The sequence below is a fragment of the Crinia signifera genome, chromosome 11, assembly GCF_055691185.1.
Source record: "Crinia signifera chromosome 11, ASM5569118v1, whole genome shotgun sequence".
In the NCBI taxonomy this organism is placed as follows: Eukaryota; Metazoa; Chordata; class Amphibia; order Anura; family Myobatrachidae; genus Crinia; species Crinia signifera.
In genome coordinates, this window is record NC_139227.1 from 52602377 (window position 1) to 52626329 (window position 23953).

Here is a 23953-nt window from a genome sequence, read left to right on the forward strand (position 1 = left end):
TCAGAGCACCTGGGAGGTATCCACTTCGGACAAGTGGGTACTGGAGATTATACGACAAGGCTACAAAATAGAGTTCAAAGAGCGTCCAGGGTCATTCTTCACAGAATCTCCAATACCAAGGGATCCGGTGGAGAAGGAAGCTTTGCTGTCCAGCCTAAAAGAGATGGTACAGCAGAAAGTGGTGGTGGAAACACCGCAGTCACAAATAGGAGAGGGCTGGTATTCACGTTTTTTTGTGGTTCAAAAACCATCGGGGGGATTCAGGACGATACTGGATCTAAGGAAACTGAACCAGCTAGTAGAAGTAAGAACGTTCAAGATGGAGTCGGTAAGAAGTATATTACCAGACCTCAAGAAGGACGCGTACATGACTTCTATAGACCTCAAAGACGCGTATCTCCACGTGCCCATTTGTGTCAGCCATCAGAAGTACCTGAGGTTTTCTATCCAGGGGATAAGCTTCCAATTCAGGGCACTACCATTTGGCCTAGCAACATCACCAAGAACATTCACCAAAGTACTAGTGGTATTGGTGGCAAAGTTAAGACAAAAGGGCATAGTAATATGGCCATACTTAGACGACTTGCTAATCATGGCAGAAACAAGAGAACTGGCAGTGAAACACACCGAGGAGGTGTTACAATTCTTGACAATACACGGGTGGTTGATAAACAAAAGCAAAAGTCAATTGGAACCGTCAAACAAGATAAAGTACTTGGGGGTGATTCTGGACACTCAGGCGCTCCGGGTCACTTTGACGCCAGAAAGACAGGAAAAGTTGATTCAGTCAATAAAACCCTTATTAGGGGAATCAGTGACTACAGCGGAAGCATGTATGAAGGTGTTAGGACTGATGGCCTCGGCGTTAGAAACCTTACAGTGGGCAAGGTTTCATACGAGAAAATTGCAGAGGTGCTATCTGACGCAGTGGAATGGCAACAACAAGGATCTGACCCAGCGAATTCGACTAACACAAAGGGCGAAAGAAGATCTGAGGTGGTGGTCAGACAGAAGCAGATTGCAGGCAGGAAGACTATTTCATCTGCCCGACCAGGTGGTGATAACGACAGACGCGAGTGGAACTGGCTGGGGAGCAGTCTGCGAGGGTCAGTCGTCCCAAGGGGTCTGGTCAACAGACGAGAAAAAAATGCACTCAAATCTCAAGGAGATGAGGGCAGTAGTGTGCGCATGCAGAGCCTTTCAGGAAATACTGAAGAACAAGGAGCTGGTAGTCAGATCGGACAACCAAGTAGTGGTGTCATACATAAACAGACAAGGAGGAACACGGAGTGTAGGCATGATGCAGGAGGCCGAGATACTGCTGGCCTGGGCAGAAGTACAAATACTAAGTTTAAAAGCAGTTTACTTGGCAGGCAAGGACAACCAAGTGGCGGACGGCCTAAGCAGGACTCTGTGTGTATCAGGAGAGTGGGGACTGAACAGAGAAGTCTTTGCAATGCTAGCGGAAAAGTGGGGCAACCCGAGTGTGGACCTCATGGCATCAAGGCAAAACAGGAAAGTAGAGAGGTACTTTTCAAGGTTCCAGGACCCACAGGCCGAGCAGTGCGATGCGCTAACAGCAACCTGGCCAAAACAACTTCTCTATGCATTCCCACCGTTCCCGATAATCCCAAGGTTCCTAAGAAAGGTGCAAAGGGAGAAGGCGACGGTGATCGCAATCCTACCAAGTTGGCCCAGGAGGCCGTGGTTTCCCCAACTACTTCGGGTGACAATAGAGGGACCAATACAACTCCCAAGGAGGGCGGATCTGCTAGTACAGCACGGATGGTGTAATGGTTAGCATTACTGCCTCACAGCGCTGAGGTCATGGGTTCGATCCCCACCATGGCTCTAACTGTGCGGAGTTTGTATATTCTCCCCGTGCTTGCGTGGGTTTACTCCGGGTACTCCGGTTTCCTCCCACAATCCAAAAATATACAGATAGGTTAATTGGCTTCCAACAAAATTAACCCTAGAATGTCTGTGTGTGCGTGTACATGTGGTAGGGAATATAGATTGTAAGCTCCACTGGGGCAGGGACTGATGTGAATGTTCAAATATTCTCTGTAAAGCGCTGCGCAATATGTATGCGCTATATAAGAAACTGTTAATAAATAAATAAATAGTACAGGGCAGAGTGCAGCAACCTCAACCATCAGCCTGGAATCTGAAGGCGTGGTTGTTGAGACCAGGACACTGCTAAAGAAAGGGTTCTCTAGTAAGGTGGTGGAGACGATACTTAAAGCTAGGAAGAAGAATACATCGAAAGTGTATTATAAAACTTGGTTAAAGTACACTTCGTGGTGCAGGGAGAAAAACAGAAGTCCGGAACAGATTCCAGTGATATTAGACTTCCTACAAGAAGGCCTGGATAGAAGACTGGCAGTTAGCACTCTGAAAGTGCAGGTGTCAGCACTAGCAGCGATGCTGGATAAAAGTATAGCAGAGGATAGATATATCCAAAGGTTCTTCCAAGCGGCGAAGAAAATAAGGCCAAGGTTTCATCAGCCGTTAGCACCATGGGACTTGAATTTAGTTCTCAATGCACTCACTAGAGAGCCGTTTGAGCCGTTACAAGAAGTCTCGCTTAAAATACTTACCTGGAAAGTGGCTTTCCTTGTGGCCATAACGTCGGCCCGAAGAGTATCGGAGATACAGGCGCTGTGGTCAGAGGAGCCATTTATGAATGAGTTTGAAGATAAAATAGTATTACGGACAAATCCGCAGTTCTTACCCAAAGTAGTAACAAACTTTCATGTAAATCAAGAGATTGTACTCCCGTCGATCTGTGGGAATCCCAAAAATGATAAGGAAGTTCGATTGAACAAACTTGATGTAGTCAGGGCCCTGACGATATATAAACAAAGAACGGAAGAAATCAGAAAAGATAAAAACCTATTCATACTTACAGAGGGTAAGAACAAAGGGCAGAAGGCGTCAAAAATGACAATTGCCCGATGGATTCGGTGCTGTATTCTGGAAGCTTATAAAGTGATGGAAGCAGAACCGCCCAAAGGGTTGAAGGCGCATTCTACCCGAGCAATGGCAGCTTCATGGGCGGAAAAGGGTGAAGCATCCATACTAGAACTATGTAAAGCCGCGGGATGGGCTTCGGTGCACACCTTTGCTAAATATTATAGGCTAGACGTGATGGCGTCAGCAGACGCAAAGTTTGGACGTAAGGTATTGTCTGCAGTGATATAAGAGTGTAAAAAAAAAAACAAACAAAAAAAAAAAAAGTAAAAAAAAAAAAAAAAAAAAAATCATGTGAAATTATTGTTATGTTGAAATATAATTGCCCAACCCTGAAACGTGGAACTGCTTGGGTATAACCCATATGTAATGGCTGCCATGGGGGAGGTAGAGGAAATATCAGATTCTTACCTGATAATATGTTTTCCTCTACTCCATAGTTCCCTACCCTGTATTTCTGTGCAACTAATTGTTTGTGTTTGAGAGCTAGAAACAAAGACACAAGCAAGAAGGAGGAGGAGCCTTTTATACAGGAGGAGTCTTTTTTTCCTTTCCAAAGCTACCCAATCAAGGAAAAACCCATATGTAATGGCTGCCATGGTGGAGTAGAGGAAAACATATTATCAGGTAAGAATCTGATATTTATGTATTTTTCATTTATATTATTGTTTTTTGTTGTTATTACAGTTTCCGGGCATCAGACATTGGGCCTTATTTTGGTTAATTCTTTCTGACAAAATCATTCTTAGATGGACAAAACCATGTGCAGGGGGGGCAGATGTAACATGTGCAGAGAGAATTAGATTTGGGTGAGTAATTTTGTTTCTGTGCAGGGAAAATACTGACTGCTTAATTTTTACACTGCAATATAGATCTCACTTTGAAGTAAAACCCCACCCAAATCTAATTCTCTCTGCACAAGTAACACCTGCCCCACCTGCAGTGCACATGGTTTTGCCCATCTAAGAAGGATTTTGTCAGAAAGAATGAACCAAAATAAGGCCCATTGTGAGCTTCCATGCGGGTCAAACGGAGTGAGGAAAGGCGGCTTACTTCCTGCATATTGGGACGCAAGCTAGAGGTTGCTAAGCAGCCCCTGTAAGGCGTCCAGGGCGGAAGTGACGGTGACCACTTCCGGATAGCGGCTCCGTGGACGCGGTGGCGTCTGAGGTCCCGGGAACTGGTGAGTATAAAAATGTTTTGTATGTACTATGGCTGTGCTGTAGGATTGGGCTGAAGACGGGGTTTGTCCCCCGAAACGTCCCCAATACACATGTTTGTTTGATGCAGTTAAACCGACTCCAGAGTGCTGTTTATTCCCTCACGGGATTTATATATATATATATATATATATTATATATATATAATTTATCACATTAATTTTGTTGATAAATAATTGGTATTTATATGTATTTGAGTACCATATTTATTATTTATTTATGTGACTGTATAAATGGACTGAGAAGCATGCCCGATTACAATACATATGGATTGCATCTCTTCCTGATTGAGTGTAACGCACTCCTCTGCATGTGGAACATATCAGGGAGTGTGGAACGCATACTGGAACGCGAAAGTGATGCCACCATCTGGTGATGCACTTCCGGAAATACGGCTGGAGCAGTGCAAACGGCGGGACACAGATAGCGTACCCCCCCAGGACATCAATTAGCTTTAGGTAGGTATAAATACAATACACTAGAAAAGAAATGAGCAGCGCTACTAATTAAGTTAAAAAATACAGATTGGTTGGTCTATTACAAGGTTTTTATTCAAATACTAAAAATACCACACTAAGCCAGTATTAAAAACATCGATGTTATGAATAAAAGTGGGAAAACTTAAAAACTCAAAAAGTCCTCACGAAACCAGGCAGTTTATTGAAGGGTGGCCAGGAGAGTCCCGATTTTAAGGGTCCATTTGGAACAACAGGAGTCCCCAAATGAGCAATCCAGAGGGAGAACAAGATGGAACATCCAGGAGTGGCCCAAGATGGAACAAATTACCAACTCCAACCGCTGACTTGGCAAAGCAGGATGGTGTCCTCAACCTCTTGGTTTCGTATAAGGTAAGTTTATTTGTATCCAAGATGGAGAATGGAGGGGAGTCCGGTTGGAAATAATCGGGTCTGCAATCCAAAGGCCTTTAATTGTTAGGGATGATGAGTTCCTGACCGGTTTCGCTACTCCAGGTAGCTTTATCAAAGGATGTTTGGTATATGTGAGTGTCTGGCTTTAAGTACCCTATGACATGGGTCATGTGAGTAGGAGGCAAAGATATATAGTTATAAATACAGAGTTGGGCACAATGGGAATTAGGCTTCTGAGGAAGGTTTTTATATCTGAAAACGCATTTAAGCCCAAATACCCATTTTTTCTTCCACTGGACTCGGACCTACTGTATCTGGAGTGTTTCTAAAGGACTTTGTGGGGTTTCCGGGACATCATACTTGATCCTTGATGGCATCTAAACCCTAAAAAGAGTGAGGTGCCATCAGTGGCGTAACTATAAATTTTGCTCCCTCCTGTCAAACAAATTTTTGCGCGCCCCCCCCCCCCCATATACAGTATACATACATACAGTGTTTGCGAAAAACACCCCAAAAAGTAGGTCCTGGGGACCCTTAACTTCTTAAAATTGGGGTCCTACCTGACCTTTTCTGGGTCTCAACGGAATAAACCCTCCTCTCCCCTTCTTCCCAGCATGGCCTACTCGCATAAAGATACATATATACTAGAAACGATATAAACGATATAAACCTGAAAATATGGACAGTGCGCGCCGAAGGCATTTTTTGGGGGGGAAAGTGGTGTGGTCACATAGTAGTACCAATTCACATTCCAGCACACATGTTCTGCCCAGTACATTCCAGCACACACTGTTATGCCCAGTACACATTACAGCACACACCGCTATACCCAGTAAACATAGCACACACCGTTATGCCCAGTACACATTATAGCACACACCGCTATACCCAGTAAACATTATAGCACACACCACTATACCCAGTAAACATAGCACACACCGCTATACCCAGTAAACATAGCACACACCGCTATACCCAGTAAACATTATAGCACACACCGCTATACCCAGTAAACATTATAGCACACACCGCTATACCCAGTAAACATAGCACACACCGCTATACCCAGTAAACATTATAGCACACACCGCTATACCCAGTACACCTTATAGCACACACTGTAATGCCCAGTACACATTAAACCAGATAAGTGCTGCTTACCTACATGCTGGTTGCAGGAGTTACATGCTGGTTGGGGGGGTGTTTGTATGCTGGTTGTCCAGGGGACATTTCATGCTGGTTGCAAAGGGGGCATTTCATGCTGGTTGCCCAGAGGGCATTTCATGCTGGTTGCAAAGGGGGCATTTCATGCTCGTTGCAAAGGGGGAATTTTATGCACTTTTCCCAGGGGGGCAGTTCATGCTCGTTGTCCAGGGGGCTGGAAATGCTGACAAGGCGCTCAGCAGAGTAGGTGAGCGGGATGTCTGCGCGGCGGGGGATGAGATGTGGCTGAAATAGCTGATGTGCTGATCTGAATTGAGCAGCATGTCAGCTCTTCCAGCCACATCCAGTCCCCCGCCATGCAGACAGCCAGCTCACCTCTCCTGCTGAGAGAGGTTGTCAGCTTTTACAGTGCATCCCATCCAGTCCCGTTCCACCCCTGCACTTAGCAGCAGACTGTACTTACGTAAACAGCGTGGCAAGGGTGACGGAGGAGCGCACAGCCGCACACTCAGTGAAACCTTCTTTGCTCTGCTCCCTGAGGCTCCCTCCCTGCCTGCTCAGCTTCCCGGCTCCTCTGTCTGGCCTCTCCAGCGTGTGACGTGTGACGTGATACTGAGGCAGAGTAACCAGCAGTCACTGCTGCTGCCTTACCCTGTCACTCTGTGCCAGGCCACACCCCCGCCCGCTCATTCGACAGCCGCCCGCCTACCCTCCCATTGGAAAGCCTCGCGCCCATCAAGGCCAATATGACAGTCTGACACTGAGTCTGTCAGACTGTCATGGCTGTGCCGACTCTCCTGTGCGGTCACCAGCAGCACACAATGTCAGTATGACTGACACAAACCAGCACCTCCCCTTGCTCAGTCACCCACGCAGCCCCCCACTCCCCCAAGCAGTGGCAGGGGCTGCCTTGCGCAATCTACGTCACTGGGTGCCATGGCACTGATTACCTTGAATGGTGATATGCGCTTTTTTAATATATTGAATGTGAGTGTTTTTTAAAATAAAGTATTTTCCTGTTTACCTGCTGAGCTGCACTGTGTATGTATTTCTTGGAGTTTTACAGTATGGGAAACCTGTTTAACAAGGAATAAAGAAAGCTGCTAAAATCTTCAAAGAACCTGTTACAAGCTGTGAAATTTATAAGCATATGTGAGTGCAACCAGGAAAATTAAAATTGATGCATTTGTTCCCTACACTATTGCACTGTTCTTTTTTCTGTGTCATTACAGATTGTAACATGAAAAGGAAAGTATTGGTTTTATTGTTTTAAGGGTGTTTGGATAGTGTTTTGGAATCGCCACTGTGTCACACTTTTTTTCGACACTGTATACTGCACCCTATTAGTATACACCACAAGTTGCATGTGTGATTGTTCCGGCTCCACGGTCCACGCAGTGTTATCCAAGGCCCGTCCATAAAAAAGAAATACAATATAAAAATACTGTACATTTTGCTGTTCTTTATTTTATTTTTTGCTGTATACTGCACCCTAATAGTATACATCACAAGTTGCGTGTGTGATTGTTCTGCGTCCAAGCAGCGTTATACAAGCTGTGCGTTAAAAAACAATTCAATAAAAAAAAATCCTAATCCATTTTTCTCATCTTTAATTAACCATTCTTTGTGTATAGTGCACCCATAGTATATACCGTCAGAAGGTGGGTGTGTGATTGTTCTGCGTCCAAGCAGCATTATACAAGCTGCGCATTAAAAACAAATTCAAATTAAAAAATCCTAATCAATTTTTCTCGTCTTTCTTTATTGAGCTCTGTCCTCAAAACAAGAAAACAATTTTTTTGCTCTTATTTAAATTTAATTTAAAAATGGAGAACAAACAGCTTGAACCCAATACTCCCGCACCAGCTGCTGCCATCATTCATGGTGACGAATATTGTTCTACTACTAATACTAATGCAGTCGCTGATGCTCATCCTCAAATTGGGCAAGGAGAGTTACCCCAAAAAGTTACTAAAACAAAAAAACCTCAAACAGGAATAAAAACAAAATTAAGTCTGATCCTCCTGTAGCTGAAAGAATGAAAATTGCCAGGATGCCATTCACATCACGCAGTGGCAAGGAAAGACTCTGGCCTTGCCCTCTATTTCTGAGCCAGACTTTGGAATCTGCAGCTGCCAGTGAGGCATCTCATGCGTCTGACAAAGAAAGAGCTTGTCATTCCACTTTCCTAAGTGAGAAAAAAGGCCAAACCACTAAGTCATCAAAACAAACTTTGCGTTTTCTGCGAACACAAATATCACAAAGAACTGAGGGGAGCTCAAGTGTGTCCTTGAGTGCTACGTGTGAGCCTAATCTCTCAGAGAAGCCGCCTTCCACTCCCGTCAAGTTACAGCAAGAGGATGTTGACTTGTGTAGCAGATGATGGCACTACTGAGGAATTGGATATTGAGGATGAGGATGTTGTGTGTGTAAGTGAGGCACAAGTGGAACCATCTATTGGACATGATAAGACTGCCATTGTCATGCCTGGTCATAGGACCAACAAATGCACATCATGGGTGACATTTGTTAGAGATCGATGTTGGGTTTTTGGCGATTTTTATCGCAAAAACGGCCGTTATCGCATTTTTTTTCCAAATCGACTACTTAATGGGTGGCGATTTGCGGCATAATTCGCACTTTTTGCCGCTAATTCGTACTTTCTGAAGTGGCGATTTACAACATCGCATTGTTAAAGTCGAGTTGCATACACGCCATTTTAGGATAGTATGGCCGCCATTTTGGTTCGCAGAGTTGCGCAAATAAAGTTTCCATACCCGAGTCTGTGTAACAAAGTGGACCAGAAGCGCAGCCATACTATTACACATAAAGTCATAATAACATACTGACACTAAATAAAATATAGTTAAAGGTTTAGAGCACCACACATAGCTTAGTTAGCATTGCATACATCCGTCTGTATAATGTTTAGTACCGTCACGTTCCGTTTCTTATGCGCAGTATTCCGGTCATTGCGAATAAATCGCAATCCATACGGTCCGATAGTTATGGACAAAATCCATAATTCCCAAGACCGTTTCTGTTAAAAAAAGTGTATAACAAAGGAATCTAGTTGTAACCGGTTCTACTGCTATTTACAACCCCTGACGACGATACCAACAGACATAGGACTCCAAAGTTCACCTTCCCCCTGCACCTTTGCAAACCAGTTGTATTACTTTGCCCCAATCACAGAGGACTTGACATACGAACCCTGACCAATAGGAATGGCCTTTGACCTCCCCCTTCTGACCCTATAAGATAGGTGACCCAGGGCGGCCTCGGTCACTTCGGCACATCTTCCTTTCCCTGACCATTGACCGGACTATGTTCAAACCTGAACATAGTGAGCTCCGACCGGACTGCGCTGCGCTATTTCCCCTGAAGGTAAACATTCGTATTCCCCTTTTATGTAATGTGGCTGATTATAATTGTATCCTGTATCTGTTTTTCTTCCCCTAGCAGAGCCTGATTATTATACTCATTGTTAGACTATTGTATTACTTGTTATACCTGTATTTTCTATTCCTGTAACCCCCTTTTGGTCCATTAGGGACTTAAATACATCTTTTTACGGAGTTTCTATCTCCTCACTTCTATACCGTGGTTGTGTCTGTTATTCGCATATAGCGATAAAGGTATATTACGGACACTGTCCTTGAAGGTGTATTCGCAGATTAGAGTCAGAGTACTGCGAAAGGATCTCTCATTAAGGTATTGGTTCTTTGGTGTATAATACACAATAAAGGTACGCTACGCTGCGCTACGTTTTGTTCGCACGTAGCTAGGTATAAAAGGTACGCAGGTTACGGACATAATACGTAACCTGTGCTTTTCACTTATTGTTTCTTTGGTCATTTTTAATAGACATAAACAATTGAGGGCTCATCCGGCCGTTTCACATTCTAGAGCTCAGTACCAGGCGCGCGGCTTGACCTATACCAGCAAAAGGGTGGAAGTATTTATTATCCATTGCTGGATAGGCCAGGTCCGCGGCGGTGCGGGGTTCGAGAAGTGCTAGCGTTGAACTCGAAGTACAATAAGTGAAATCCAGGGAAACATTAAACCACGTGTTTTAAAGCATATTTAAGTGTTTAGTAAACTGTACTTCTGCCTGCCACAAGTAGTTTAACGGGGTATAGTGTCTTGAGTTGCTTGTTCATTACAGTATATGTGCCACGTGCGATAAGGTTCGCACACGTGGAGACAAAGGCCTGTGTATTATTATAGTACATAGAGGGTATAACTTTTAGTGTTAGTTACTGCAGGGCCAGGGACTCCGCCACGTGGCGATAAGTTCCGGGCCTTTTACAGTAACGTAAAGTGTCTATTGTGTATTACGCAAGGTGCGCGCGCACGCGCTCACATCGGGGAAATTTTCGCATCTTTGTACGAGATTTAGGGATTAAGTGCGGGATTTATTTCGCATCTTGATACGTAACTCTCGGACGAAGTTAAGGGATTTATTCCACATTTAGGCGCAATTACTGCGTATAGCGAAACCCGAGCGCAACCTTGCAAATACACTATAGAACACGTGGGTGGCCGATTCATCGGCGGCCTGTGAACAGGTTTAACAAAACACACGTACACACGTGGCTGTTCACTGGCACTGCACATGCAGCACACATAGGAACCCAAAAGTGAACAGTATTGAATCACTAGCTTATTTAAAACAGTATAGTAATATACTGTGGATAAAGCGGTGATTAATAAGAGAAAATAAGTTTTTCTTTTTTGTTCATTTTCTTATAAACAAGCAACTCAAGCATTATTTTAATAGATTCCTATAGCTATTTAAAAGGGATTTATACCTGCATAAGTATCTAGTGAGAAACTACCAACCTGGGAAGATTTTTCTGTACAGAAATATTTCAAATATAAGCATAAGACCAAGGTGTAACTAGCATCCAGTGTGAAACAAAACTGAGGTGAACGGGTGTGTGACGACACGACTCAGCGCAGTTAGCGTAGTCCGGTGTAGGACAGTCCGGTGTAGGACAAGGTGCACGTGACGGCGTGCCCATAGGAACTGCCCCTTCCGTGGAACTACCTATTTTGATCCACTGGGAGGGTACAAGAAGCTAAATCGTAACCCAGTGATCCGATCAGCTGCTTTAGAAATACCAGTTTTTGGGGGTACAGGAAAAACAAGTTTTGCTGTGTCCTGGAAAAATTGCCACACCTTGCAAGTGGCTAGTAGTTCGCTACTAGTTGAAAGACTTGGTGATTGAGTATTATTGCCTCGTACCCTTCGCGCCTCACTTGATTGTGGGAACGTTCTAGGTCGCTGAAAAGTGAGTGTTTGGGGAGCTCTCAAGAAGTAATAACCCACCGGTGTCTACTAGCTGTGAACGTTTATTCCTGTAATTATGGGTAATAACGGGTCACACAGGGATACCGAGTCAGTTAGGGAGGAATCTAGTCGACCCAAAGGGACGACAGCTTCCATAATGTGTTGGAGCACAGTGAACGAGCAGTTGTTTACAAAAAGAAATGGAAAAGGATTGACACAAGGCAGCAAGTTAGAATTTCCCAGTGTTGGTGGTTTCGATCCAGAAGTCTTATCAGCAGTTAGAGATCAGAAATGTTTGCTCTTGCCACTCGAGGAAAGAGTTGAACAGAATGAATGTCTAAAATTGTGGCAGAAGGAAAGTATAATCAAAAAGGAACATAGTTATCTGTCAGATGCAAGTATAATCAGCCACAGGAATACGAATGTTTCCACTCACCAATATGTAAAAAAGGGAACAATTCAAGTCCGAAGTGAAACCAAAAATAACCTGAAAATGAATAACTTGTGTACTGTTTTTACCCCCTATAAGCAAGATACAGATCCACAGGGGAGATTCCTGACATCAGCCATCCCTTGCGAAGCTAGCGGAAAGGAGAGAGAGGTTGAGACAGCCCAAGCTGCTGCTGCCATTCTGGTCGAGGAGATGGCTGATGCCAGGAATACGATTGGAGACACAGGTAAGTACACACAACACAGCACAGAGATAGTTGTTCCTGGGATGTTGTCCAATGGTGCAGGGGGGATACAGATTCACCCTCTGCACACAGTGGAACCTCCTTGTGGACGGGGAGACAGGGATGAGGTAATGCCTGTAAAGGATAGTGACATGCACAATACGTGAACACGATTGGAACGTCATTCAATCATCAAAAATTTCCCTGATCCCAGCAAAGATCTGGCAAAGTGTCAGAAATTTGTAAGGGAGCGAGGAAATTTAGATGAGCCCACCAATAAGGATTGGCGATACATGTTGAGAGCTTGCCTCCCTTCACACATAGATGTCCAGAAGTTCATTCGAGACAGTGGTGTGGAGGGCGATAAGATTTTAACTGAACAGGGCAACCAGGAAAATATACGCCTAATAAATATACAATTGGGTGTATATTTCCCAGCGACGGTTGAAAATACCCTGAGGTTCACCATCACACAGAAAGATGGTGAGTCCACCAGCGGATATTTCAACCGTGCTTTACAGGCGTTGCCAAAACACTCTGGTATCCCCAGCCCCAGGGACAACATACATCTTAAGGGAGGGATTGTCTCTGTGCTGATACAAGGTCTTAGGGAAAATCTGAGAACCAACATAGAAACCATTCACCCCAACTGCAGACAGATGTCAATACATACTTTAAAGAAATCTGCTGTTGATCTGGACAAACGATTTATGACAGGAAGACAGACAAACAGCATGCAGAAATTGATAACAGCCGATAGTCACACTTTTAGTAAGGATCCAACCTACAGCCATACCACATAGGATACGCCCAATCTCGTCTGATCTTGGAAGCTAAGCAGTGTTGGGCCTGGTTAGTACTTGGGTGGGAGACCACATGGGAACTTGCATTGATGAATTCTATAAATGTTACCAGTAAAATGGGTAATATTGTAAACCCAGCAACACTCTTACCAGGTGTGCCCTCCAAGGCACAAAGGGTGGATTGGTGCTGAGGTTGCTGGAATGGTGGAATTTAGTGGGAGCCGAGACGAATATGATTGCATGACATGTTTGAATCAGACCTTTGCAGCATGCCCCCAAAGGGTGGTAACAACCCATTGGAAGAGGTAATTCATTCTTCATTTTTTTTTCTCTCCCTCGTTCTTTCCACAACACCGAGAGGGGAAAATTGTACACTGGCTATACCGTAATAGATGGAAAAGGCATAGTAGAGGCTGAACCCATTGGACGTCTCACTCAGCAACAGCGGTCTCATTAGTAGTACTGGGGGCTGAGAGAAAAACAGCCAATATTCATGCCGACTCCAAGTACGTTTGTTGGGGTAATGCAGAAGATCTTAGGCCCTATGGCGCCTCAGAGATGTTTTGTTTCAGTAGCTGGCACTACAGTGGCGCAAGCGTTGTAAGTTTAAAAGATTCCTGACAGTCACACAGCTGCCGGACAGAGTGGCTGTTATCAAGTGTAAAGCCCACACCTTCGATAAGGATTCAGTGTCACTTGATAATGAACATGCTGGCAAGGCAGCTGGGTGAGCCATGCGCTCTGCGGATAATGTTTGTGTTCCCCCTGTAAATGTCAGTGTATTCACATAGAAATACAAGATTTGTGTCCCCTGCAGGAGAAGCAGTCTGGAAGCCGAAGGGATGTGGACAGGAGAAGAAAGATGGACAAGGAAAACCAGTGACTCTGAGAACATGCCAAACTGTCAGGGCAGAGATAGCCCATGGCCTGACTTGTCTTGACAGGGAAGGTATGTGGAAAATTAGTCCGAAATTACTGGTGTGCCCACAGACAGGTAAGACGACAGGATCATGCCTTACTTGTCTGGGGGAAAGAAACTGCAACGGCTGTTCCCACAGAGCCATCTCCACATCCCTCCTCCAGCAGGATCCTCTGCAGTAGTAGAATCACTCTCAGAACTCCACCTCATTTGTCCCCATCGAAACATTGCGTGGCGGGCAGCCACACGTTATGGTAATCCCACAAGGAGATCCCAGACCTCACCACGGAAAAAAGTAATGCAAGTGATGTATCCACACCTGGAAAACTGCAGCAAAAGGACTTTGTTGACACCTGTTGTGAACTGTCATAACCATGAACCAGGAGATGTTGTTGTTTCCCCTGCTTTGCCATATACAGGTTGCTTGATAGACCTTTGGAAAGAACCACCCCAAGTCTTGTTGACCAGCACTACCTCAATAACAAAGTCGCAGAGAGAGAGATTCGGGTACGTTCGTCCTACTGCCAAAAGACCAGAAACCCAGAAGGTCCTTACACTCGAGGGCGAAAGAAAGAAATCGCTAAGAGGCACCATTTCGGGAGGACTGGAGAGCAGCTAAGGTCAAGCAACCTGTACAAGCTACAAAAGGGACTGTGACACACCCCACTGGTAACAGGTTGGAAGGATCACTAACAAATTTTTCCTTTCTCAGTTTTCTCTATTGTTGTGGGTCCTATTCTTGTCTCCCCCCCACTATCCGTTCTTATCTTCAAAGTCAAGGATACTGCCGCCGCACTGCTGCCAGGCATTGGAAAGACGATACAGAGTTCTGAGAGTGTGTTACCCGTCCCAGTTTAGGTCAAGGTAGAACCTATAAACTTGACACATTACCCAGGACCGGATGTTTGATAGTGATAATACCAGCATACTTAAAAGCATACCAAAAAGAGAGACAACAAAGAGTTCAAGGGTCTGTTGTCACAAACAATACCTACCAAAGGATGCCATATCTGAAAAACAATTGTATATAGTGTAACCTCCCCTGTTTTTATTTTTATCCCAAGATTTGTACATTATCCTTCGTCACCCTGAGTAGATTGTTCGATAAATGCGGCCCATCGTTTATCCATGATCCAGGATCGGCCAAAGAGCAGATGGTTTACTCCCCTTATATGTTTAATTCACGGATCCCAATTTCTCTGTTGGGATTATGAATTTCTGTATTGTTATGTAAAATGTTTCTACTGTAACAGTTTTATATTTACTGTTAAAGGGTGGACTGTTAAAGTCGAGTTGCATACACGCCATTTTAGGATAGTATGGCCGCCATTTTGGTTCGCAGAGTTGCGCAAATAAAGTTTCCATACCCGAGTCTGTGTAACAAAGTGGACCAGAAGCGCAGCCATACTATTACACATAAATTCATAATAACATACTGACACTAAATAAAATATAGTTAAAGGTTTAGAGCACCACACATAGCTTAGTTAGCATTGCATACATCCGTCTGTATAATGTTTAGTACCGTTACGTTCCGTTTCTTATGCGCAGTATTCCGGTCATTGCGAATAAATCGCAATCCATACGGTCCGATAGTTATGGACAAAATCCATAATTCCCAAGACCGTTTCTGTTAAAAAAAGTGTATAACAAAGGAATCTAGTTGTAACCGGTTCTACTGCTATTTACAACCCCTGACGACGATACCAACAGACAAAGGACTCCAAAGTTCACCTTCCCCCTGCACCTTTGCAAACCAGTTGTATTACTTTGCCCCAATCACAGAGGACTTGACATACGAACCCTGACCAATAGGAATGGCCTTTGACCTCCCCCTTCTGACCCTATAAGATAGGTGACCCAGGGCGGCCTCGGTCATTTCGGCACATCTTCCTTTCCCTGACCATTGACCGGACTATGTTCAAACCTGAACATAGTGAGCTCCGACCGGACTGCGCTGCGCTATTTCCCCTGAAGGTAAACATTCGTATTCCCCTTTTATGTAATGTGGCTGATTATAATTGTATCCTGTATCTGTTTTTCTTCCCCTAGCAGAGCCTGATTATTATACTCATTGTTAGACTATTGTATTACTTGTTATACCTGTATTTTCTATTCCTGTAACCCCCTTTTGGTCCATTAGGGACTTAAATACATCTTTTTACGGAGTTTCTATCTCCTCACTTCTATACCGTGGTTGTGTCTGTTATTCGCATATAGCGATAAAGGTATATTACGGACACTGTCCTTGAAGGTGTATTCGCAGATTAGAGTCAGAGTACTGCGAAAGGATCTCTCATTAAGGTATTGGTTCTTTGGTGTATAATACACAATAAAGGTACGCTACGCTGCGCTACGTTTTGTTCGCACGTAGCTAGGTATAAAAGGTACGCAGGTTACGGACATAATACGTAACCTGTGCTTTTCACTTATTGTTTCTTTGGTCATTTTTAATAGACATTAACAGCATCCAGATGTTTTCCCATTGAAAAAGATACAAATCGCTAATTTAATGGCTGCCGCATTTGGAAATCGCCAGCAAATTGCAAATTTTTCTTAAAAAAAAATAGACCAAGTAGAGGGTGGCGATTTCCTCAAAATCTCCAACGTTTGAGCGTAGAAAAGGTTAAATCTCTCACAGGTGACCCACATAGCAATAACTAAGTCCCCTACATATACCCCCACATGATTATGGACACCTGTGAGGCTGTTTGAGATGGAGATGTTGCAGAGTGGACTGGAGGTGCTAGTGTGTGAGCTGGGGCGTTTGGAGGAGCTACGCAGGAGGGATGCTGCTGCCCACCAGATCCAGGTACCCCGACCACTCCGTGCTTCTCGTCGGTACCGTGCTAGGGTGTACCTGGACTCCTTCTCTGATCAACAGGTGGTGGACATGTTTAGGTTGAACCGACAGAACCTGTTGAACTTATATGAGCAGGTGAGAGATGATTTGGACCCTTGTGGGGAGGCCAACTATGCAGTGTCTGGGCTGCAGAAATTAATGTGTGCCCTCCACTTCTTTGCCACAGGCTCCACTCAGTCTGTGAGCTCATGGGCCTTGGGGGTGTCACAAGCCACTTTCTCTAAACATTTATCTCAAGTGTTAAATGCATTAAAGAAGCTGTGGCGCACATACAGATGGGTCTTTTCCCATCTTTGCAGGGGATGGCGCTGGCGTCGCCAGCCGCCATTCCCCGCCAGCGCCATGGCGAGAAGGGGACGCGCGCGCACGAGCGGCGCGCGCGTCCCCTTCCGACGGCGCTTCCATTCGTTCCCCCGGGTCCCCGCCGGCTTGCCGGCGGTAACCCGGGGTCCCCGCCGCCTGCCCGCACCCCCCCTAACCCCCCCTAACCCTGTCAGTCTCCCTGAGGCGGAGACGGACAGGGTTTCCGTCGCGCTAGCGACGGAGACTGAGACGCGCGTGCGCGTGAGACGCACGCGCGTCTCAGTCTCCTCGCTGGCGAGGCTGCTGGCGGGTCGCCAGCGTGTACGTTCTGGCGACCCGCCAGCAAGGATGAAAACCAGCACATACTGTATATCACATTCCCACGTTGTGAGTCCGAGTGGCAGGACCTGAAGGTGGCATTCTATCGGCTCTCAGCATTTCCAAATGTGCTGGTAGCCATAGCCTGCACCCACATTGGGATTCGGGCCCGGCACGTGAGGGAGCATGTCTATGTGAATCGCAGGGGTAGACATTCCCTCAGTGTTCAGGTGGTCTGCGATGCCAACCTCAGAACTCTCAGTGTGGTTGCAGGCTATCCCGGGAACTGCCATGATGCCTATATCCTGTGGCACTCAGCTCTCTGGGACCGTTTCCACAACCACACCATGCCAGAGGGCTGGCTACTTGGTAAGTCACTTACCACTGTTTACATGATGTTTGCTAACCTATGTATTTCCCTTTAACATCCATGTGTGTAACCTTATATTAATGAGTCATTTCTGTTGTAATTGTTTATACCAGCCCAAACAATATAGTATAGGCTGCTACTATTATGTGCAAATTACCCACATGATATGTGACCACACAAATCCCTTTACATGTTAGGTGACTCAGGATATGGGTGTCATTCGTGGCTCATGACACCTCTGAGGGACCCACAAAGCCCTGCACAGCACCCAGGGGCGGATCCAGGATAAAATGACAGGGGGGGCACCATGATAAAAAAGGGTTTGGGTGGGGAAGGGGCGATGTTAGTGGTGCCAGTGTACATGCTAAGAGAGCGGCAGGAGAGGGTGGGAATGGAATTAAAAATAGGCCCTGGCATTTAAAGTACGCAGGACCATCATGGCGACAAAAGTGAAGGATGTAGTTGTGCACACGCCAAAGGCGCGCTCCGGAAAAGGGTGTGTGGCCACTCAACAGGGGGCGTGTCCTGGAGTGTAGTGTACAACACCATATACAACTTCTACACATTATGCAACAAAATACTAGACCCCATTATACTTGCCCCTTACACATGATGCCAAATGGAATGAGCCAAAATTGACATAATGCCACATGGATTGAGCCAAAATTCAAATAATGCCACATGGATTGTGTCAAAATTCACATAATGCCACATGGATTGAGCAAAAATTTACATAATAACACACACGGATTGAGCCAAAATTCACATAATGCCAAATGGATTGTGTCAAAATTCACATAATGCCACACGGATTGAGCCAAATGCATAAAATGCCATACGGATTGAGCCAAAATTCACATAATGCCACATGGATTGAGCCAAAATTCACATAATGCCACACGGATTGAGCCAAAATGCACATAATGCCACACGGATTGGGAAAAATTCACATAATGCCACACGGATTGAGCCAAAATTCCCATAATGCCACATGGATTGAGCCAACATTGACATAATGCCACACGGATTGAGACAAAATTCACATAATGCCACATGGATTGAGCCAGAATTCACATAATGCCACACAGATTAAGCCAAAATTCACAATACACTTCATAAACAGGGACATTGTCCACCAAAGGCTCGCATTAAACATTTACACCACAATGTCCATTACACGTTAAGTTACATGCCATTATGTCCATTATGTGTTATGCCAAACACCATAATGCCTATTAAAAATTATGCTACATAAGTGCTGCTTCTCTACATGCTCATTGTGAAGGGTTCCATGCTCATTGCCATAGGTTCCATGCTCATTGCCAAGGGGGAATACATGCTCGTGGTAAATGGCAGAAGTGATAGCCACTGACAGTGGCAGAGCCTGGCTGTATTCAGAGCACTGCAGGTCCCGGCTATTTGAAATAATACCCCTTTCACACCAGAAAATGTATTCCCAGGTTGGCACCTTTTACACCAGCCTAGTCCCTGCATTTTCTGGTGTGAGGGGGAGAGAAAACCACCCCTCCCCCTTTAACCAGTTATCTCATTTAGGGCAGGATGCTATATAGCAGAAATGCGGTAAAAACCCCGTTTTCGGGGTTTCTACCGCATTTCTATATGCTATATGGCGCCTCCGCAGTGTCAGCGCTGCGGAGGGAATCGCCAGCTAAAGCTGGCGAATCCCTGCAGAAGCCTATGGGCTTCTTACCGCAGCGCTGTTTGAGGGATCCGTCACGGATCCCTCCCAGCGTGCCCTGCGGCCGGCGCCGGGGTCTGCGCATGCGCAGATGGACTCCCTGGTCACAGACCCGGAAGTCCAGCGCCGGCACCGCATCGCAAGGGACAGCTCTTACCGCAAGAGCTGTCCCTTGCATGAATAACGGCATATGTTATAGCATATGCCGTTATTAAAAATGCGATGTCCGGCGATAATGGGCGCGGATGTTACAACATCCCGCCCTTAACCGGCTATATCTTCGGAACCAACTGACCCATTTACATGAGACAAGTATTATATTGAAAAACTTTTGAGTGGGCTTTGAATGATTTTGGTCCAGTGAAACTGGAACGTTTGGTTCCAGAGTAATCTGCCCTCAAAGAACATGAACAGCCATGAAATTACATTTCAAAAATAAAAAAAATTGGTTTACACGCAATATCTCTGGAACCGATTGACTGATTTGGACCAGCCTGGTATCCTATTGAAGGCCCAGCGATTTGGAATTGAATGAAATAAACAAACACAAGCTTTTGTGATGCCAGGGCGGGAACTGGCAGCCGTCGGAACCGGGTAGGGGTCGAAATTGACAGGTCCCATATTATCCTATGGGGAAAAAACATTACAGGTTTGCCAGGCGATATCTCCGGTTCCCGGGGGGGGGGGGGGGGGCTAGAGACACGGGGCTGGGCTCGTTGGAAAGCCCTGGTCCTCAGCTACAAAATAAATGACAGGGGGGGCACGTGCCCGGGTGCCCCCCCCCTGAATCCGCCACTGACGGCACCGCTACAATGCTGCACATATTGCTACCCGCAATGTAGTGGAACGCACCTTTGGGGTGCTGAAAAGCAGATTTCGGTGTTTGGACAGGTCAGCAGGTACACTGCTATACCACCCTGCCAAAGTGGTTTTGGTTGTCCAGGCTTGCTGCATGCTGCTATGTTATATAGCTTTGGGTCAACCAAATTATGTAGATGTGGCCACTGCAGCAGTCGTGCAGGAAGCTCAAACTACTGATGTTGTAGTGCGAAGTACACGGAGGGGGGATGTGGTTCGTACACAGATGATACTTCAGCATTTCACCGGTAATTTTGTTGTGTACAATGAATAGTAAAGGGGAACCTGTAACACACATACATTGTTAACATTACATTTTTTCCCTGTCCATGTTAATTGCCCAGAAGCAGACCAACAATAATGGGCAACACCTACAAGCTGCCACACCACAGCATGCTTTATGCCTGGCAACATGATAACACCTATAACAATGTCAAGTAAGTACTGTACTTTTCTGTTTCTACAAATGTTTGCAAATGCTAATTAACATAGGCTTAATGGATGGAGGTGACATGGATCATTGATCTGAGGTGGTTGAAATTTACCAAAACAAGTGGCACCTACATACAGTATGCAATTCCCAATGCTTATCCCACTCAAATTTCACTATTTCCTGACAATTCCATGACAAATAAGCACACACAACCCAAAGTCCCGTGTCTGCTAAAATGTCACTATTTGACACTACATAAAAGAACAGTGTGGGTAATCATTTGTAAAGAATGACAACAAGTTTGCTGGATGCAAATTATTTTTACTTGCTGAAACATTTAGACATAGCCCATACCATAGAAAAATTTCACATGAACATTCACTGCAAGAGTGTTGGGAAAAAACAGCACATGATACACATGTAAATGCACACAACATTAATCATTTTTGGCTAGCGCCTGGGTATTAGCACCCTTACCACTAGTAGCACCACCACCCCTAGTACGGACACTACGCCGTGGGAGACCCACTCATGGGTGTGGAGGACACACTACTACTTTGCGTAGATGTGGTTTGGTGCTGACCTAACAAAGTAGTTGCACTGAGGTTGAGTTGCGTTTGTAGGGACATCAACGCAGTTGTTTGGCCATTAATAGCTTGGGTCTGTTCAACCATATTGGCATTTAGTGCTCTAAAATTAGTAGTTTGGCCCTGAATGGCTTGCCCAATTTCTGATAAGCGTGTGTCTAATGTGGAGACAACACGAATTTGTGTCCCTACATTAGCACACACACTTTGGGAAATTCGTCTTATTTGCAGAGCTATGTTAAGCACATACCCCTTAATGCTTTCTAGTTGGGTGGTCTGCACCTCCATAAAAGATATTTGTTTCCCCTTGAAAAGATGGATGGATTTCGCCAACTCCTCCGCACTAGTGGGAGTGTTGGTGGCTGCAATGATTGAGGGCTGCTGCCTATGTGACTGCGTATAGGGGGCCTCATTGACTGGGTGTGATTGGTTTTGTGCAAGTTCCAACGATGGCACCGTCTCTAGGATGATTTGACTCATGTCGTCCATATTTTGCATGGGATCCGTGGGTTCTGGCATCAGTTGTGAAGGTCCTACACAGGGGCGTAACTATAGCACGGCAGCCCCCGCCACCGCGGGGGGCGCTGTGCATGTGGGGGCGCCGGGGGCTGCGGTGCTATAGTTAAACCCCCCCCCCAATCCCCCGCAGACTGTCACTTACCTATCGCGCTGGTCCCGGCGGCTCCGTTCTTCTGCTGAGGACCACCACAAAATGGCCGCCCCCATATAGAACACAGTTCTCTGAAACTGTCTGCTGTATGGGGGCGGCCGTTTTCTGGTGGTCCTCAGCAGAAGAACGGAGCCGCCGGGACCAGCGCGATAGGTAAGGCTGTGGGGGATTGAGGGGGAGTTTGCATGGGCGGCGGGGTAGGGGTGCTCGGCGGGGCGGCGACGGGGGGGGGGCGCCCCCCCCCCCCTAATGGCGGGGGGGCGCCCAAAACGTAGCTACGCCACTGGTCCTACAAATGAGATAACAGTGGTAAGTATGCTATGCAGATTGGTGTATGGTGGGTCATGATACCTTAGTTGGAATGGTGAGGTGTTGCTCATGCATTATGCATGCATTGGCACAGGCTACTGTGGTGGGGCCAGCCATGTGTGAAATGTGCAATGTGTTTGTGTAACAGTATGATATCTTACCTGCAGACTGGACATTGTGAACAATCGGATGTGGCTGATGTCGATCAACAGCAGGCTGGGACTCCAGAGATGGAGCTGTTTGAAAGAAGAAGACATTTTCCATTATAAACATTTAAACCTAACTGCCACTTTTTCAAATATGCAGACAAAAACTTTACCAAAAACAAAAAAATTCCCTCTGATATGATTACATAAGGAATTTGATGACTTTGAACTAAAGTGGTTATTTCAGTATTATGACTGTGAACTATATTTTTCATCCACTTTCTACTAACAGGAAAGACCATCAGATTACACATGTAAAAGTGACTGAAGTGCTTTTCCAACTACCCAGAGGATTAATATGGATTAACAATCAAATACACTGCAGGCCTACAGTGATTAGAACAGCATACATTATTTGGATCGGTGGAACTACATAACCCAGCAAAATGCACAGTCCATTATTTAACAATGAAACCTAGCAAAATGTGTTTTTGCTGGGATATGTAGTTCCACACACAGCAATTTATTGGACACATAAAGCATTCCACCATAATTGCATGCTCACATGACATAGCAAAATGTGAAGTTGACATGTGTGGACACTTACCAGTTGGCGGTGGAGTGGGGGGCCTGTCTGTGTCGGCAATGTGGATGCCGGGAAGCACCTCCGGTGGGATGAATCGGCGTAGCAGCCTCTCGTAGGCCTTAAAGCTGAGTTGCTGCCTAGGTCCACTTCCTGTACGACAGGCCTCCTTCTTCTCCAGGGCAAGCTTGGCTTTGAGGAGGCGCTTGATGTCATTATATCGCTTTTTGACGTTGCGCACACTCCTCTTGTGTGTGCTGACTGCATTTACCGCGGAGGTGAAATTGTCCCACATCCCCTTCTTTCTTGCCACACTTGTGCGGTGATGGTGAGGACCAAGTAGGCAGTCATACAGGGGCAAGAGTGCATGCACCAGGGCCATATTCTCCTCATATGAGAACCTGACTTTCCTCCCACTAGCTGTACGAGCTGCATCCTCCTCCTCCACATTTTCAGGCTCACCCTCCTCCTCCTCCTGTCCTGCTTCTTCCCCCAGCACCTCCAAGTCTGCTTCATCTTCCTCCTGCAGAGGCCAGTCCACCTCTGAAAAATCACCCTCTTGCAGCTCCTCCTCTGTGTGCCTGGCACTCTGTTACTCCTGTAAGGACACATGGCTTGTGCCTGCTTCCTCCTCATCCTCCATAGCCACCTGCTCAGCTTCCACCATGTGGCCTCTCCCTGGCGCAGCTCTTGCTGGGAGCATGCTGTATCTCCCTGTCCTGCCTGTCACAGTGCTGCCTCTCACTCCCCTACCTCTCCCAGTGGTTGTGGTATTTGGGCCCAAGCTGGCTGTCCCTCTGCTTTCTCTGCACCTTAACACTCCTCCTCTCCATCTCAAACGCCTTACTCCCTTTCAAAGGGTAAAATGGCGCCTGCGCCCCTTTATATAGGGGGTG

At 45.7% G+C, this 23953-nt stretch overlaps 1 long non-coding RNA gene across 1 annotated transcript; it reads left to right on the forward strand.

The window, feature by feature from the left end:
• The first annotated feature begins 4086 nt into the window (after positions 1-4086).
• LOC146045377 (uncharacterized) lies at positions 4087-22726 on the forward strand. The gene is made up of 2 exons (XR_014465425.1): positions 4087-4156; positions 22496-22726. It is a non-coding gene; the product is annotated as an uncharacterized LOC146045377 (long non-coding RNA).
• The last annotated feature ends 1227 nt before the right edge of the window (positions 22727-23953 follow it).